Below are 15,185 nucleotides of genomic sequence, written 5' to 3' on the forward strand. Positions count from 1 at the left end.
AATGCATGCAGCTGCAGCTTTTTCAGGACAGTGTATTTAATGTGAAGGCAGCACTTACATGTATTTTCCCCCTTCACATTGTGCTGTCTTCATGCCTCCCCCAAGCCTCTGGGCGAGTGCTCGCTATGATCAAATATTTATTGTCCTGTCGGGCCAAGCTTGCCTCAAGTCTGTACCAGGCCTACATCCCAACCTACAGACAATACTTTGGACTAGGCGGACTATCAGCTAAGTAGAACATAGACCTGTAAACAGTACATAGATTTACTTCTTCGGACTTGCATGGAATTCTAAGAATTAGCACAGTAAATACCCACAGTTTACTGAACATTTTCACCAATATTTTTTTTTCTCTGTGAGAATAACATTTTACCCATTTATTTTTGGTTCTTGACATTTACCAGTAAAATCAAACCTCTCTCTTGTGTGCTATAGTTTTTGTAAGTAGAAGGAAAAGAGGAAAATCCCTGGAACAGCCCCAGAACAACACGTTGCAATTCTATATATGTGACCAACAGTAGAGTTGAGTTTCATCTTAAGCTGATTTAAGAACCAGAGAGAGGTCTTTGAGGAGACAGTGGGGTAGAATTGCTGTGAAACAAGTTTTGAGGGCAATATTACCCCTGGCTTACAGTGAGGTAGGGGTTAGGGGTTTTGATTCAGGCTAATGTTAGGGTAGAAGTCTATAGCTGGAGTCAAAGTTTTAATTGGAGCAAAGGAGTTCGGTTTGCACCGAGGGCTTGGATTAAGTTTGAGTTTAGTTGTCTGAACTCCCTTAATATCAGCTGTGCTTTTATATAAAACATTACTTACATGTAAATTATATACATTTTATATACTTATTTGCCTCAAACATTTCTAGTATGGTCTGAGAATTGGAGGTGAAAGTCCCAGGAAAAAGTACTGTGTTGAATTAGTACCTAATACTTATGTCATTAGCCGTAAACCCCAGCCAATGGAATTCCTTTGATGCTGTTCTTATAGTGAGGGTATGTTCCTAATCTCTATTTGGGGGAATTATGGCATTTAGGTCACAAACTATTCACTCACATAAGTGATATAAACACTGTTAAACCTCTACAAAGTCTTCAGATTGGATCCCTCCTGATCCTTGCTTCACTTACACACACTCCCCCTTGTATGTGAATGGGGATTTTCTAATAGCATGACCGAGAACACATGCTCTAATACTACCTTTGTAAACCAACGTGTTAAAGTATTGCAGAAAAAATATTAAATTGGAGGAAAAGGAAAAATGAAAAAAAAAAACTAAATGTATTTGCTTTAAGTATTTAATCAAGTTTTACCGAGTTGTATTTGTTTTTCATATCAACTTAGAACTGTTAAACATGCACATTTGTTTATTTAGTATTGTGTCTGGAGTAGGTTCCAGCTGAGCAGTCTTCCTGCTGCCTCCTCCATCCACAGGTGGGAAGAACAGAACAAAGGAGAGCAACTGCCATAGCGCCACCTCCCAGAGGCCCCTTGGCTGTGACGGCTGTGACAGTGGGACTCTTCCCTCAGTTTCCCCTGTCCACTGCTGCCAAGCTCTGCCAGGCCCTGCCAGGCTCCAGAGATGCCCCGCTCTCTGTCTGTCTCTCTGGGCCCCAAGTCAAAGGGCCCATGAAAGCAGGAGTGGGCGAAGAGTGGAGACCTCAAGATATTCATCCCCCCACCTCTCCATCTGCTACAAGTGTGTCTGTTCTCTGTGTCTCTCCGGCCATCCCTCCTCTGGTCTGGTCATCATGGCCCTGACCTGCTCCCCAGCCGGCCACCATCACTCTGCTGTCACTTCACTGTTACACCACCGTCACTTACCTAGCTGGACTAATACACAACCTAGACCACTATTTCGCTTAAATTAATCCTTAACCCTCAAACTACCAACTGGGGTCATTTTGACCACTGAGGCATATTTTTGAACATAGCCCAAAGGTGGTTCATTAAATTCCTCAGATGATTCATTATTTTGTCAATGAAGTTGTTCTTAATAAATCTAAATCATTGTTTAGTGTTTCTGCATCAATATAGACTATAAAAAAAGTCCTTTAGCGTCATTTTGACCCCAGCCAAAAACACCTAAATCCGCCTATAGTAATTTGATAGATAGGACCTTTATTTCAATCTAGATTTCTCTGGAGACGTAATAACAAGTGATCCATACAACCAGAGGGTGGAGTTGGACCTGTATCAGTTATTTTGACCAGATCAACAGATCATCTGCAGAGATATAACTCCCCATGTACTCTCCTAATATTGTACTTTTCTATACCATGTATTGTGACTGTGTACAAAACCAAAATTTTGTGCATACAAAAATCTGTCAATGGTATTGAAGACTGCCAATGGTATAAATACTTGATAGAACTGCAATACAGAACTCAGATACACTCTGAAAGGAATCTACACAGAGAGCTGTATTGGTGTGTATTCTCTGAAAAGTATTAAGGCAAATCTAAAAACGTATTTATTTGAATCCAGGTTTCTTTGGAGGTATAATATTAAGTTATACATATCCTCAGAGGATGGAGGGGAACCTGTATCAGTGATTATGGCTAGATAGACAGATCAGCTGCAGAAATCAAACCTCCTTATGTACTCTCTGTAACGGCTGTCTGGAAGAGGGAACCAAGGTGCAGCAGAGGATGTGTGCATCATTAGAATTTTAATTCAAATAACAAGAGAACACTACAAAATGAACAAAAACGACAGCAAACAGTCCTGTTAGGAAAATACTCAAAACAGAAACAATTACCCACAAAACCCAAAGGAAAAACATGCTCCTTATGTGTGACTCCCAATCAGCAGCAACGAGCTTCAGCTGTGCCTGATTTGGAGCCACACACATGGCCCAAAACAAAGAAATACCAAAACATAGAAAAAGGAACATAGAACGCCCACCCAATGTAACACCCTGGCCTAACCAAAATAAAGAACAAAAAACCCCTCTCTATGGCCAGGGCGTTACACTCACCTATGGTTAAATGACCTTACAGATATGCTTACAATGCCATGCGAAAATATTCACCCCCCTTGTCGTTTTTCCTACTTTGCTGCATTACAACATGCAATTTAATTGTATTTTTAGTTGGATTTCATGTAATGGACATACAAAATAGTCCAAATTGGTGAAGTGAAACGAAAAAAATTGCTTGTTTCTGTAACACGGGTCGTATAAAGGGGACCAAGGCGCAGCGTGTAGAGTGCTCAGATTAACTTTAATGAAAACACTTAAACGAAAACAACAAAACGACCGACAACAGTTCCGTCAGGTGACAAACAGAAAACAACTACCCACAAAACCCAGGAAGAAAAACCCCTACTTAAATATGATCTCCAATCAGAGGCAACGCTGCCTCCAAGTAGAGATCAACCCAAACAATCCCAACATAGAAAAACTAGAACTTAAACATAGAAAACATAGAACAACCCAAAACACCCTCTGTCACGCCCTGACCAATTCTACTATAGAAAATGACATCTTACTAGGGTCAGGACGTGACAGTACCCCCCCCCCTCAAAGGTGCAGACTCCGAATGCAACAATAATCAAAACCCAACAAAACAACCACAAAACACAAAGGGAGGGTAGGGAGGGTGACAAAAGTCTACGGCTGCTAAAACGCAGTCCACATAACCTTGTCCTCCAGCATAGGAGGCGGCTCCGGTTCTGGGCGTACTCCCCGCTCCACCCACTGATCCTTCTGCTTTATTACCACCTGACCGTGGATCGTCGTCGAAGGAACCGGACTGTAGATCATTGCTGGAGGTTCTGGGCTGCAGACCGCCGCTGAAGACTCCGGGCTGCAGACCGCCACTGGAGGCTCCGGGCTGCAGACCGCCACTGGAGGCTCCGGGCTGCAGACCACCGCTGGAGGCTCCAGACTGGGGAGCGTCCATCGCTGAAGGCTCCGGACTGGGGAGCATCCGTCGCTGGAGGCTCCGGACTGGGGAGCGTCTGTCGCTGGAGGCTCCGGACTGGGGAGCATCCGTCGCTGGAGTCTCCAGACTGGGAGGCGTCATAATAGGTTTCGGACTAGTGACCGTTGTTGCTGGCTCCATGCCATGGATCATCTCTACAGGTTCCGCGCCAAGGATCATCACTGGAGGCTTCTTACCATGGATTATCTCTACAGGTGCCAGGCCATGGATTATCCCTACAGGCTCCGGACCATTTATAATCCCTCCAGGCTTCTTGCCAAGGATTATTTCTTCAGGTTCCGGGCCATGGAATATCCCTACAGGCTCCGGGCCATGGATCATCACTAGAGGCTTAGTGCCATGGATCATCTTTACAGGCGTCAGACCATCGATTATCACTGGAGGCTTTGTACGTGGAGCAGGAACCGGTCTCACCGGACTGGGGAGACACACTGAGGACCGAGTGCTCAAAGCAGGCACCGGCCTTACTGGGTTATGGATGCGCACTGGAGGGAGAGTGCGAAGAACAGGCACAGGGCGTACTGGATTCTGGAGGCGCGCTGGAGGGAGAGCGCGAGGATTACTGTGCTATGGAGGCGCACTAGAGAGAGAGTGCGAGAGGCAGGCACATGCTTACCACAAAAAGCACGGGGAATTGGCTCAGGTCCCAGTCCTGGCCCAGCCAAACTACCCGTGTGCCCCCCAAAAAATTATTTTGGGGGGGCTGTCTCTCGTTCTTCCCAGGTAGGCTCCGATATCGCTCGATTACCTGGTCCCAAGTCCAGTCTCTCCTCTCAATCCACTCCTGATGTGACCAGGTGTCCATTTCTGCCCGGGCACGCCGCTTGATCCAATCATGGTGGGTAGTTCTGTAACGAGGGTCATAGAAAGGGGACCAAGGCGCAGCGTGTAGAGTGCTCATACTAACTTTAATGAAAAACTTAAACGAAAACAACAAAACGACCGACAACAGTTGCGTCAGGTGACATACACTAAACAGAAAACAACTACCCACAAAACCCAGGAAGAAAAACCCCTACTTAAATATGATCTCCAATCAGAGGCAACAAGGATCAGCTGCCTCCAATTAGAGATCAACCCAAACAATCCCAACATAGAAATAGAAAAACTAGAACTTAAACATAGAAATAGAAAACATAGAACAACCCAAAACACCCCCTGTCATGCCTTGACCAACTCTACTATAGAAAATGACATCTTTCTAGGGTCAGGACGTGACAATTTCAAAAAATTCAAAAAAATTAAAACGCAAAAGTGGTGCGTGCATGTGTATTCACCCCTTTGCTATGAAGCCCCTAAATAAGATCTGGTGCAACCAATTACCTTCAGAAGTCACATAATTAATTAAATAAAGTCCACCTGCGTGCAATCTAAGTGTCACATGATCTGCCACATGATCTCAGTATATATACACCTGTTCTGAAAGACCCCAGAGTCTGCAACACTACTAAGCAAGGGGCACCACCAAGCAAGTGGCACCATGAAGACCAAGGAGCTCTACAAACAGGTCAGGGACAAAGTTGTGGAGAAGTACAGATCAGGGTTGGGTTATAAAAAAACATATCAGAAACTTTGAACATCCTCAGAGCACCATTAAATCCATTATAAAAAAAATTGAAAGAATATGGCACCACAACAAACCTGCCAAGAGAGGGCCGCCCACCAAAACTCATGGACCAGGCAAGGAGGGCATTAATCAGAGAGGCAACAAAGAAGGAGCTGCAAAGCTCCGCAGCGGAGATTGGAGTATCTGTCCATAGGACCACTTTAAGCCATACACTCCACAGAGCTGGGCTTTACAGAAGAGTGGCCAGAAAAAAAGCCATTGCTTCAAGAAAAAAATAAGCAAACATGTTTTGTGTTTGCTAAAAGGCATGTGGGAGACTCCACAAATATATCGAAGAAGGTACTACGGTCAGATGAGACAACAATGTAGCTTTTTGGCCATCAAGGAAAACGCTATGTCTGGCACAAACCCAACAACACTCAACAATCACCCTGAGAACACCATCCCCACAGTGAAGCATGGTGGTGGCAGCATCATGCTGTGGGGATGTTTTTCATCAGCAGAGACTTGGAAATTGGTCAGAATTGAAGGAATGATGGATGGCGCTAAATACAGGGAAATTCTTGAGGGAAACCTGTTTCAGTCTTCCAGAGATTTGAGACTGGGATGGAGGTTCACCTTCCAGTAGGACAATGACCCTAAGCATACTGCTAAAGCAACACTCGAGTGGTTTAAGGGGAAACATTTATATGTCTTGGAATGGCCTAGTCAAAGCCCAGACCTCAATCCAATTGAGAATATGTGGTATGACTTAAAGATTGCTGTACACCAGCAGGAACCCATCCAACTTGAAGGAGCTGGAGCAGTTTTGCCTTGAAGAATGGGCAAACATCCCAGTGGCTAGATGTGCCAAGCTTATAGAGACATTTCCCAAGAGACTTGCAGCTGTAATTGCTGCAAAAGGTGGCTCTACCAAGTATTGACTTTGGGGGGGGGGTGAATAGTTATGCACGCTCAAGTTTTCAGTTTTTTTGTCTTATTTCTTGTTTGTTTCACAATAAAAAATGTTTTGCGTCTTCAAAGGGGTAGGCATGTTATGTAAATAAAATGATACAAAAATATATTTTAATTCCAGGTTGTAAGGCAACAAAATAGGAAAAATGCCAAGGGGGTGAATACTTTCGCAAGGCACTGAAGTGGCAGTCAAAACAGCTCATAAAAGTCTGTCAGTGATATGAATACTTGGTAGGACTGTAATACAGAAACCAGTTACCCTCTAAATGTACACATAGTGCTGTATTGGTGTGTATTCTTTGAAACATAGTTATTCTATGGGAAATGTTATATAAATACAGAAATTCCTATAATATCCTCAAATAGTCTATATGTGCAACTTGTTATGGTATTTGGGTTGCTATAACTTTGGTTTGAAGTGACTTTGAGGATTTGGGCATGCTTTTGGAAGCATCCTGCCGTAGGCCCTACCACTTCCATTGTTTCACTAGCAGCGATGCTAATGCTGCCTGTGGGGTAGAGAAATAGGATCAATGGATGGATCACTTTTTGTCAATAAAATGAAGTATATTTATAGCAGCCATTTTTACCACATAAATATGACAAAATTAGTATTTACTTCAAAGTTCTAAAAACTAAATTATACAACAATCAAATGTTGGTAAATCAGTCTGTTAGGTTTTTTTTTCCTATAAAAAAATATGAACATGTCTAATGATGTTTTGATACAAATTAAGTTGATATGTTGCTATGGTTGTAGCTTTTTCCAATAGTTTCTTCCCCAGTTGGTAATCCATGTATGTAAAATAGTTGATGTTATGAGGGTTAATTTATAGTACTCAAATTCTAGTAAGTTAAGCATTACAGAAATGGTTTATCATACAATTAGTCAAATCTCCACTTGTTCTTGTGTAAACAAAACCTGTGAACCAGACCCACCATTCAACCAGACAGTGTAGTTTGTGGAGCAGCCTTGGAGAAAGGGATCAGGAACTGAAGAGTCACTTCACTTCCACTCCAGTGGCTGCTGTTCCATTCGGAGCTCCACTCTTCACTTGTGTCCCTGTGAACACCCACAAAGGAGGGTCATCAGGCAGTTTCATTAGCCAGGAGATAAGCATGCTCGTGTGGACAGGACAGGAGTGGTCCTTTATCTGCACGACTGGAGGGGTGAGGTGGTGGTGGGGAAGGGGAAGGGGAAGGGGAAGGGGACGGATGAAGTGGCTCTGACGGCAAATTACAAGTGCCCAAAAACCCCTCAGGAGAGGGAAAAAGCACCCTCCACATCCCCTCCTCATCTCCGCAGCATTGTTCATGAAGTGCCACGGGCCAGCAACCCAATCCCCACTCAGACACAACCACTCTTAACCCCTTTTAACACGTTCTACATTACCTTATGTGGATTTACACACAGGGTAGTGCTTAAACTGCCCTTTTGAGAGTTTGGGACTTTAAGGGTTCTTTCTGCATTTTTGTCAAAATTGAGTTAGCGACGTAGCCTTGTTCCGTTCAAAGTTCTGTACCTACGCAGTGCTCTAAATACCGCAATTCATATTAAGTTCAAAAGAATACAAGATAAAAAAAAATAGCTGACACCATTCAAACCAATAAGAGTTTGGAACTTTAAATCCATTTATCTAAAAATCGTATTTTTGCATATTGTCCTAAACTGTCGCTTTGTTATGACTGTTGGCACTGGCCTGCTCGGGGGAAGTTTAGTGCTGCTGGTGTGGAGTTAGCCACCTCTACACTCCAATGACTGTCAATCTGACTGGGGTTCCAATTTGGGATTATCAATGTAAACTTTTGGCTAATGTCTGTATGTCCACACACACACACAAACTTTGTAATGTTGTTCCAACCTGTATATATAAACACTGGAAGCTTCAGCATTGATAAGAAGAGTAGCCTACGTGTGTTCCCCTCCTTTTGCCAATTCCAGGGAATGGGTTGCTTTCCATTTGGTATTTTAATTGTCAACCTGGTTAGAGAATTACTTGTTTAGCATAAACACAGTAGGGTAACGAAACACTGGAATGCTCTTCACCTGCCTTCACCGGATGTTAGTTTGTAGTAAAATCAGGCATTTTGCTCTCTGTATTTAGTTTATTGTGTTATACACATCTGCATAAACACGATGGAACGGTTTGTTTCTCTGATGCGCTAACAGTGTGGAATTACAGTGCCTTCGGAGACTATTCATACCCCTTGACTTATTCCACATTTTGTTGTGTTACAGCCTGAATTCAAAATGGATTAAAAAAAAATACCCCATAATGACAAACTGAAAACATGTTTTTAGAAAATGTTTGCAAATGTATTGAAAATAAAAGTGAAAATTTAAATTTACAAAGTATTCATGACCCTAAGTAAATATATATTAGAATCACCTTTGGCAGCGATTACAGCTCTGAGTCTATCTGGGTAAGTCTCTAAGAGCTTTGCACACCTGGATTGTACAACATTCTTCAAGTTGGTTGTTGATCATTGCTAGACAGACCTTTTCAAGTCTTGCCACAGATTTTCAAGACGATTTAAGTCAAACTGTAACTAGGTCACTCAGGAACATTCAAAGTCATATTGGTTAGCAAGTCCAGTAAATATATTTGGCCTTGTGTTTTAGGTTATTGTCCTGCTGAAAGGTTAATTTGTCTCCCAATGTCAGTTGAAAGCAGACTGAACCAGGTTTTCCTCTAGGATTTTGCCTGTGCTTAGCTCTATACCATTTATATTTTATTTTTAAAAACTCCATAGTCCTTGCCAATGACAAGCATACCCATAACATGATGCAGCCACCACCATGCTTGAAAATATGAAGAGTGGTACTCATTGATGTGTTGTGTTGAATTTGCCCAAAACATAACGGTTTGTATTCAGGACATAAAGTTAATTTATTTTCTAAATGTTTATGTAGTTTTAATTTAGTGCCTTATTGCAAACAGGATGCATGTTTTGGAATATTTTTATTCTGTACAGGCTTCCTTCTTTTTACTCTGTCAATTAAGTTAGTTATGTGGAGTAACTATAATGTTGTTGATCCATCCTCAGTTTTCTCCTATCACAGCCATTAAACTCTGTAACTGTTTTAAAGTCGCCATTGGCCTCATGATGAAATCCCTGAGCGGTTTTCGTCCTCACCGGCAACTGAGTTAGAAAGGACGCTTGTATCGTTGTAGGGACTGGGTGTATTGATACGCCATCCAAAGTGTAACTCATAACTTTACCATGCTATAAAGGATATTCAATGTCTGCTTATTTTTACCCATCTACCAATAAAAATATACCTTTCTGGTCTTTGTGGTTGAATCTCTGTTTGAAATTCACTGCTCAGCTGTGGGACTTTACAGATAATTGTATGTGTGGGGTACAGAGAGGGGGTAGTCATTCAAAAATCATGTTAAACACTATTGTCCATGCATCTTATTATGTAACTTATTATTAAGCAATTGTTTTCTCCTGAACTTATTTAGGCTTGCCATAACAAAGGGATTGAGTACTTATTGACTCAAGGCATTTCAGCTTTTATTTTATTTTTTCATTTGTAAACATTTTGAAAAATGTAATTCCACTTTGACATTATGGGGTATTGTGGGTAGGCCAATGATAAAACATCTCAATTTAATCAATTCTAAATTCAGGCTGTAGCACAACAAAATGTGGAAAATTCAAGGGGTGTGAATACTTTCTGAAGGCTCTGTATTTCAGTGAGCACTTCTGCAGTGGTCGACATCGCCGAGCATAATCATGTCCTGTCATATTTAAATCTATGACAAACTGTCTCCCTCTTTTCTTCTCTATTTTCCTCTCTATCTCTCTCTCTCTCTCCCTCTTCCACTATCTTCCTCCTTTTCTGTAGATACATTGCCTCCAAACTTGTCATGTACAGTTAGTCATATGAGCAGAAAACTCAATTTGGCAGAATCCAACAGGTCAAAGGCCTATAGGCATTATTTAGCCAAAAGTAAGATGCACGTGTATTACCTCTGCCTACTCTCTTAAACCACTTCTGCTACCATGCTAATCAGTCTTTCCAACTACACCCCCTCACTCCCATACCATGCTCTCACGATCAATATAGCTCTCTGCAAGAGTACAGCAGTGGACCTACAGGAACACCTATAACACATCTTCCAAATCTTGGGTTAGTTCTATGAGGTTTTGACCTGCACAAAAACAAACCCATTCAGGGCATTAAGAAAAGGCCTTATTTCAGGTGACTTGTTCGCCAACAACAACAAAAGCACGGGAACGAATCAGATCAAACTCTGGCAGACGTGTACACAGCAGAGCCGCATCTCTGTGCTTCATTTGAATATTTTGTGATGGCCGTGCTACCGGCTCAACATGAATATCGTCAGAGAATTCTTACAGCTCTGTGTTCCATTGAGCAGAAACATTGCTCCTGTCCTGACAGAGCCAAACCTGACCAAATCACACGCCCGGCTAGGTGATATGTGTCACATTGTGGGCTCTACAAATGTAGAGTCTACCAATGTAAGTCTAGTGGGTGTGAGACTATTATCATGTCGGTAGGAGGGGGATCGGCGTTGCCCATTGTTTCACACCTTTGACTCATCCCAGCTGGTTGTCACTTGTCCACGGGTCCACTGTTGATTACATACTAATACATTACATTATAATTATTATGCCAGTGCTGTCAATCAGATACTGTAATTTAAGCATAATTTCACCGCTACCACCAACTGCCTTAGGAAATCGCAGGAGATTTTTTTTCTGTTACTCAGAAAGAGAACATGATCATTTAACATGGAATGTTCCCAGCGTTGTTGTTTCTATAATGATGGCTGCCGATGTGTGTTGATGTCTCACTGGTTCCAGTTTAGTGTCGTCAACGTCACTTGCTATGGTAAAAAAAAATCATCATCATCAGTTGACATTGTGCTTCCGAGCGTTACCTGTGTCCCTTTGGGGTCTCCTCTCCCCTCTGCCCTGTCTCATATATCAGACAGCACAAAGGAACAGTCTCTATTTTTCATGACCCCAAACTGACTCACTTTTACAAATGTCAGGTGTCACTGTCCAGTAGCACCATGATCGGTGACACATTAGCCCCTCTGTGTCCACAGGTTTGCTCTACATCGAAAACTACAGAAGAGATTCTTCAGCAGAGACTGAACTAACTCAACCATTCAAATGGGTGAAGTGCAATGTTTCTGATAGGTTAGACACCAATGCCTGACCATCCTTCTGTACAGCATCAGAACTGAGGCTTGAGGCCAGGTAGCACGCTGACATGGCCTGAAGCCTTGTAGGAGAATAACAATTGAAGCGTTTCATTCCAAAACGCTATATATCCATTTTCAGAAATGTTTGTGAATTAGCTTTTATTGTTATTAGAAATGATGAAAGAGATTGGTGTGTTTTTTCACTATCTAATCATGGCATGATTCAGTGACAGATGTGTTTGTTTAAAATCTATCACTTGATGGTTTCATTTCAGAGACACAAATAATAGAAATTAAAAATGCCTTATATCCGTCTCACAAGCTAGGTTTCCATCCAATTAGCGCCAGATCTTCATGCAAATATTCCAAAATCTGCATTTTCCCACCAAATATGTATCCAACAAATAGACCTGTTGCAGATAAAAGGCTGTGGGTGATGATGTAGTGCATATAAAAATAACTTTTGCTGTTAAATTCCCATGTACCGAATAAAAAATACAAGTTAAATGGTTTTCCATCGCATTGTCAACTCTATTGTTGGTTTTGACAGAAAAAAAATGCATTGTATAGTGAATGTGCCCACTCTTGTCTTGGCAAGTGCGCTCTAGCCAACAGTTCGCAAATATGCAGGTATGCTACCTACAGGATCAGATTGTTATAAACATGAGAGCAAGATTATTTTTATTTGTCAAACGGCAGCCAAGTATTGATCATCATGTCACCAGAATAAGACCCTCAATTGGTATTGGAAAGGAGCATCAAGCTCATCATGTGCACTTTCAGTTCATCATAATTTATGTAACTTGTAGCCTAATAACTTGCATGCTTTCCTGAGTTGTAGTGGGAGGACCACACAACATATCACTGCATGACTGCAAGTATACTTTAGTATGATGGTTAAAGATATCATCTTGTCTGGCGTATTTTGCTTTGTCGACATTTGGAAGGTTTACCAACAAATTAGCTGTTTCCATCAGGCCTGTCGTGACAATTTTTTTAGCATATAAAGTTTGGATGGAAACCTGGTTACACTCAGAGAAATCAGTAGTACTGCTTGGTTTTACACAGTCAAATGTAACAAATACGTACATTTTTAATAAAGAAATGTACAAATGATACATTTGTGACCTCAATATAAAAAAAATACTAATTATAATTCAATACAGAGGTATGAGATCTGTATGTAAAACATTTAAATTGTCATTTTAGTAATTTAGCAGTTGCTCTTATCCAGAGCGGCTTAAAGTATGTGCATTCATCTTAAGATAGCTAGGTGAGACAACCACATATCACAGTCAAATATACAGGATATGAAAATTACATTCCAGCTAAACAATGTATACATAGTGTTTTGCAAAAAAAAATAATTTTCATACACATCTAAAATCTATTAATTAAAAATTTGAGAACAGTAACATTTACAGACATGAAGGTACCCATACGCAGTCAATTTTGATGAAAAAATACAAATGTGAAAAATTGGTGTATATAGCTTTTTGGAAATAAACTCTTAAATTGCTACAGTCACCTCCAAAATGATTGGCACTCTTGATAAAGATGAGCAAAACAAGACCATATAAAATAAATAATACAAATGCTCAGCATATTGTATGCTAAAAATAATTGGGAAATTATCTTATTTTATACTAATACAATTATTTTTGCTCAAAAAGATGTGTCAAAATTATTACCACCCCTAAAGAATATTACAAATAAAATCAAACAAAATGTAATCTGCATTAATATGTTCATTATTTTAAGTTAAGCTCAGTTTATGGCTTTACACATGTAAAATCCCTTTGTCCTCCATCACCATGGGAAATGGCAGAGAACTCACAAAGGAAAAGAGACAAATGGTTGTTGACCTTCATAAATCAGGAAATGAGTACCAGGCAATGGGTACCAAAAAATACCAAAAAATAATATCTCTCTCTCTCTCTCTCTCTCTATATATATATATATATATATATATATATATATATATATATATATATATATATATATATATATATACCACTTACCACTATTAGGGCAACAATTAAGAAGATTAAAAACCACTGGAACAGTGGTAAACTTGTCTGGTATTGGACGCAAATGTATCTTGTCTCCACTCACAGTGAGGAAGATGGTACGGGAAGCAAAGACAAATCCATTGGCCAAAGTTGTAGAAATACAGAACTTGGTCGCATCTTCGGTTCACCAAGTCTCAAAATCTATGGTTGCCAGAAAAAAAAGGTTTTATTGAGTGAAACCAACAAGTGTAAATGCCTTTAGTTTGCTAAACGGCATTGTCACTTGGATTGGAACCGGTGCAATGGTCAGATGACATAGAGCTCTTTGGCCACGCACACCAGTGGTGGGTTTTGCGTTGAAAGAAGGATGCATATGCAGAAAAGAACCTCTTACCTACTGTAAAATATGGTGGTGGATCATTGTTGTTAATGCGCTGTATTGCTTCCACTGGTCCTGGGGCCTTTGTTAGGTCAACGGCATCATGAACTTTACCAAGTACCAAAACATTTTAGCCAGAAACCTGGTTGGCTTTGCCAGGAGTTTGAAACTTGGCCGCAAGTGGATCGATCATCCAGCAAGATAATAACGCCAAGCACACGTCAGAATCCACAAAGAAATGCTTAATTGACCACAAAATCAACATTTTGCAATGGTCATCTCAGTCTCCGGACTTGAACACCATTGAAAACCTGTGGTTTGAATTGAAGAGGGCAGTCCATAAGCACAGAAAGAAGGATATTAAGGATCTGGAAAGATTGTGTATGGAGGAATGGTCTATGATCCCTCCCAATGTGTTCTCCAGTCTCATAAAATATATATTTTAAAAGGCTCAGTGCCATTATCCTCACAAGGGGAGGGTGCCGGAGTATTCAAAACAGGGGTGCCAATAATTTGGACAACTATCTTTTTAATAAATGTTTTATTACTAGCTAACCCTTTTGAGTCTAATCCTTGGGGGGGATGTTCTACTAAGCTAACATATGGAATTGTTTTCAGATGGTCATACCATGGATCATTTAGCTATTTTTAGACCCATATTTATCCCTTTGTTTTTGGCACATTCTACCCCTCATTCACTTTTGTTCATTTTCACCACCCAGCAATGAGCTTGTGTGGGTCATAGTGCACGACATTTCCGTGTTTCGTGTGAATCTCAGCTTTTGGTAGTGGGGTCCTAATAGTTTATACCTCAAACCGTTCAGACTAGACAGGCGATTTTGTGAGAAGACCTATTCGGAGTTGGTACGTCAGCGTCACCAACTTCAGGCAACTCTCATGAAGCTTGTGGGGGTCGTAGAGCAAAACTTTTCGTGAAAAGTAACTTTTCGGCATCCTCTCATGTCAGACAAATAAAAGCGCTGACAAACTAAGGTCTGGTCAACCCACTATAAAGACATGTCTGGTTTTCGCTCATAAGTTAAAGACTAGCTGATAAACTAACATTTAAAACTACGTAAAAGTCACCAAAATATTTACAAAATTGGCAACAGAAGACTACAAAAGGAAATGAAGGTTGTGTAATAA

The sequence above is a fragment of the Salmo salar genome, chromosome ssa16, assembly GCF_905237065.1.
Source record: "Salmo salar chromosome ssa16, Ssal_v3.1, whole genome shotgun sequence".
Taxonomy (NCBI): domain Eukaryota; kingdom Metazoa; phylum Chordata; class Actinopteri; order Salmoniformes; family Salmonidae; genus Salmo; species Salmo salar.